The following is a 5,220-nucleotide window of genomic DNA, read 5'->3' as shown; positions in this document are numbered from 1 at the left end:
GACATCTAGCCTCAGGAACTGGAAAACTACCAGACTGTTGGCCTTTCCACTGGGAAACAACCATTATGGGGCTAGCCAAAGCATAGCCTGTAGGTCACTCTAATAAATTCATATATGTGTTCATTCTATCAGTTCTGTTCCCATAGAGAAGTCTGACAAATAAATATACTGCATCTTAGAGCAGGGCCAGAGACAGTTATGTTGTAGGGTATTCACCAGAGAAGACTACTCAGACATTGGTTTAAGCAAATATAAAGTCTTTATTAGCCAGCTGGTAGCTACACTGGGTGTTCAGGACATCAGTGTAGCACTGAGCCTTTCTCAGGGTGAGCTTTTAAGCATAAAAACCATGTTCCAGATCAACACACTTCAGGTAATGAGAACAGTTAGCCAGAAGCAGAATTACAGAAACTAAAAGACAAGTTAGTATACTTAGAGACTTTCTCTGAACTATGGACTTTGATAGATTAGGCCTTTGTTTTAGTGTTGGCAGATGCTACTGTCTATATGCTGAGTTTTATAGCCTGAACAGTACTTAATCATGGGGTCAGTCATGATAAGGTCTGGGGCCTACTAAGGTGTGGTGCCCTGTCACAGTTAACCTGAGCAAGTCCTGCTGCCATCTGTCTCAGGGCATCCTGACACCACTGTAAAGAAGTCCACTCTTAGTAACTCAGACTCTCAGAAGTGTGACCCCCTAATGGCTGCTTTACTCAGATAGCCAATTCTGAGAGGAAACAGTCCTCACTCCTCAGCAAGATCAGGAGGTATCTATCCAGATCCTAGCTCCACATGTGTCTATCCCTAGAAGATCGATACAACCAAGGCACTGAGACATTCAAATTCCATCCAATTGCTTGGTAGAACCCTGCATCCAGCAAAATCAACACCTCGAAATGCCTTTGCACTCAGCTTATAGAAACTGTGCCAGTGTCTCTAACATAACCTTTAACTTCTGCCTTTTTGTCTTGGTGAATTTTTTCAGGGACCATATGTCACCAGCCTGTCAATCCTATCCCCATCATATCGGAGACAAGCATACATCTCTGTTCCCTGCCCATCCTAATCAAGATTCTCAAGTAGAAGGCACTGGTTGGAGAGCTGCTGTGTATTCTCCTCCTAATCCTGGAGTGCCCAGTTCTCATCACCACAAAGCAGCAATCCTCCCTGGGGCCAGAGCCTTTATCCAGCAGAACCTGAAGTACGGCTTAAGGGCTCAGTCCTCTTTCCACAGGTGCCTCTCTTCAGCAACTTGGACCAAACCTGTCCCTAAAGGGAAGGTACAAGGGTGGGCTAGAAGGACACAGGCTGAGCAAGGACACTGATCAATGAGACAGGAGGAGCCAGGACCAAAGAGAGCCTAGGAGTCCTCCAGAAACCCTCAGGCTACCCTGCCACTGGGCACAGGCTCCCTTACCCTTTGACAAGCCCTAGCTCTTCTGGAAGGACACTGGAGAAACCTGATTGTATCTCAGAGGCAAGAACATCAGGCTAAGTTTGACTTTACCCCCAGCCCTCCCAGATCTACCCAGCTCTCTGTCAAAAGTGAGCACAACTGGATAGGCTGACCCAGAGCAAGATTATAGCCCTGAGCATTGAGAAATGAAGATTCTGAGACTCCTAGAGCCTCAGTCCCTCTTCCCTTTTCATCCCTAAGTTACCTGGAAAGTTCTACAGGCACCCTTCTTCTGAGCTTCTCTTCAGAGCCCTAGAGAGCTACCTAATCTCAGAGATCTACCTCCTGAGGTCACAGGCAGAAGGGTGGTTACCCACAACCTTTTACTGACTTTACCTGTTAGCTTCTGTGCCCCACACACCTCATGAGCTCAGACTATACCTTGCCCTAGGGTGAGTGTGTGTGTGTGTGTGTGTGTGTGTGTGTGTGTCTTGTGGGTGCAGAGAACTTTATTGATGGTATTCAAGATCAATAAAGTTCTCCTCTCCTGTTATTAGGGGATCTGGTGTAAATTGTGAGGAGATGCTCAGTGTTGAGGGCCAAGTTGAGACAGGGACTCCTCAGCAACCGAGGGCCTCTCTCTAACTCTTGTGTCCTTGCTGGGGTGGGTGGTCCAGGGTTTCTTACTCCTTGGAGGCCATGTAGGCCATGAGGTCCATGACCCTGTTGCTGTAGCTGTACTCATTATCATACCAGGAAATGTGCTTTACAAAGTTGTCACTGAGAGCAATGCCAGCCCCAGCATCAAAGGTGGAGGAGTGAGAGATACTGTTGAAGTCACAGGAGACAACCTAGTCCTCAGTGTAGCCCAGGATGCACTTCAGTGGGCCCTTAGATTCCTGCTTCACCACCACCTTCTTGATGTCATCATACTTGGCAGGTTTCTCCAGAAGGGATGCCAGATCCATGACAGATACATTGGAGGTAGGAACATGAAAGGCCATGCCAGTGAGCTTCCTGTTCAGCTCTGGGATGACCTTGCCCACAGCCTTGGCAACACCACTGGATGCAGGGATGATGTTCTGGGCAGCCACATGGCTATACACCACAGTCTTCTGAGTGTCAGTGATGGCATGGACAGTGGTCATGAGCCCTTCCATGATACCAAAGTTGTCTTGGATGACCTTGGCCAGGGGGGCTAAGCAGTTGGTGGTGCAGGATGCATTGCTGACAATCTTGAGTGAGTTGTCATATTTCTCATGGTTCACACCCACCACAAATATGGGACATTGGCAAAAGGGGAGGAGATAACCCTTTTGGACCCACCCTTCAAGTGAGCCCCAGCCTTCTCCATGGTGGTGAAGATATCAGTAGACTCCATGACATACTCAGCACCAGCATTACCCCATTTGATGTTAGTGGGATCTCGCCCCTGGAAGATGGTGATGGGCTTCCTGTTGATGACGAGCTTCCCACTCTCAGCCTTGACTGTGCCGTTGAACTTGCCATGGGTGGAATCAGACTGGAACATGTAGTTGAGGTCAATGAAAGGGTCATTGATGGCAACAATCTCCACTTTGCCAGCTGCAGAGCAGAAGGCAGCCCTGGTAACCAAGTGCCCAATACGGGCAAATCCATTCACACTGACTTTCACCATCGTGTCTACGGGACGCGGCTGGCACTGCATGAGAAGATGCAGCTGTCTCTGGAACACAGAGGAGTAGACACTTGCCCTAGGTCTTGCACACTGTGTGAACATGTTTTTTTCAGACCGTACCTTGCTTCTGAGAAATTCCATTTTTCAAGCTGCTCTTTTTTTAACTGAAAAAAAAAAAAAAAAGAATTTTTCAAATGGTATCATTTGGTCACACTTCCTCTCCTACAACTCCTCCAAGATCCTCCCCACCTCCCTAAACACCCAACTTTATGTTCTTTCTCTCTCTTAAAAGACAACAATGAACAAAACAATAATAAAAATGATACATAAATACCACCATGAAAACACACACACACAAAGGGAAATCAAAATAAACAAGCAAAAGACCAATATGAACGCTACAGCCCAACAAAGCAGAATGAGATGAGAAGCCACAAAAAATGCCATGGAGTTTGAGGGTGGCCAACAACTCCTGAGCACAGGGCATGCACTGATGTGTGGCTAACAAACCCCGTGAGACTCCACTGGAGAAAACAGGTTTTCCCTTTTCCATCTATTATCAACAACAGATAGTTTCTTGGCTAGGGGTGGGAGCCCATGTCCACTTTCTCTCCTTAGTGCTGAGGCCTCATCTGATTGACACTTTATGTGTGCTGTGACCGTCTCTGTGAATTCATGTGTATCAGTTCTTCCTTGGATTCATCCATCCCCTCTGGCTCCTTCAATCTTTCCACATACATCTCTGAGCCATGAGGGGAGGACTGAGTGCTCCAAAGTCTCTCACTCTCTGCACACTGCCCAGCTGTGGGTATCCCTGTGTTAGTTCCCATCTACTGCAAGAAAAAGATTTCCTGATGAGGGCTGAATTAGACACGAATCTATGGATATAAGACATAAGGATATGGATATAAGACATTGCTAAATTCCTTCAGCAAAAGAATATTATGGGTTTCCGTGGCGGGGAGGGGGGCAGGAAAATTTAGAATCTACTGGGTTTTGACCAACAGATGGAGTTCAAAGTCCATCATGAGGGCAGGGCATCACCAATGGCCTCCAAGGCAGTGTACCTCTGTGACACCACTTTCCTCATCAGGTCCAGGGTTGGGGTAAGGCTGAGAACAGGAGGATGCAGCAGAGCATCAGTCTTTGCACCCCTCCCTAAAAGTTAGAGCTGGGGGGAACTTCTCAATCCAAACTCAGACTCAGGACCTACCGAGGGAAAGGCTGCTTTCTAGCAAGCAATGAGGAGCCAAGATCTGGGAGCCTTGGCTTGGGAGAGGTACAACCAGAGACAGAGCTGAGGAACCCGAGGGAAGAGAGAGGATGGCGCTGTGAAGGACTGGTCCTGGGCACGGGATGGGGCATAGGGGTCACTCACTTAAGAACAGAAGAGATCGGACCACAACAAGACCCCTGATAAGAAAAGATGGAAGCTGGTCAGGTACCACAAAGCAGCTGTTCTGAGCATGCCAGGGCCACCAGAAGAGAGTTCCTGTTTCTGGTTCCTTGTTGTCTCTCACCCCTGCCTGGAAGTTATATGTGAGAACAAAAATAAAATGGAGAGGAGGAACCTGGACACCTTTTGGTTGGACCAGCTTATCCCTCTCTCTGGGTCTCATCCCAATTTTTACCATCTGTCCTTCAAAAAGCCCTTAGACTAGCAGTCCAGTGGTAGCTCATTCCTGAGGACACCTTTGGCTTATTGGAGCTCGGCTCTCTGTCTGCTAAGCTCTCGCTTATGAATTTACAATAATCTTGTCCCTAAAACTCTGTGGTCTGTGAATTTCCTTATTTAACTTCAGAGCTAAGAACCTGAACTGTACTGGCTTAGACAGCCTCTGAGTTTCCTAGGATCCTATCTGGAAGAAAAAGTATCAGCTCAGAAACCCCAAGATCAACTTCTGAGTACAAAGATTTATTTTTCCCAGAGAGACCAGGGATAAGAGACAAAAGGAGAGGGAGAATGAAGGGGAAAGAAACAAGAGAGACAGGGGGATGCGGAAAAAGAGAGGGATACGGGGTATTTGTCTTGGGGAAGGAAGGACTGTGTCTGGGTAGAGAGGAGACAGACAGGCCCATAGACTAATGGGAAACCCTATATTATCATGAGCTGTGTAATTATAATTGGGCTACTAATTAGGTGAGCAAAGGGGACTTTGATTGCTGG

At 47.3% G+C, this 5,220-nt stretch overlaps 1 pseudogene; it reads right to left on the bottom strand.

The window, feature by feature from the left end:
• Positions 1-363: 363 nt before the first annotated feature.
• LOC143434103 (glyceraldehyde-3-phosphate dehydrogenase pseudogene) lies at positions 364-3,290 on the bottom strand (annotated as a pseudogene).
• Between the last annotated feature and the right edge of the window lie 1,930 nt (positions 3,291-5,220).

This window comes from Arvicanthis niloticus, chromosome 13, assembly GCF_011762505.2.
Source record: "Arvicanthis niloticus isolate mArvNil1 chromosome 13, mArvNil1.pat.X, whole genome shotgun sequence".
Taxonomy (NCBI): Eukaryota; Metazoa; Chordata; class Mammalia; order Rodentia; family Muridae; genus Arvicanthis; species Arvicanthis niloticus.
This window is presented reverse-complemented; position numbering and strand designations above follow the sequence as displayed.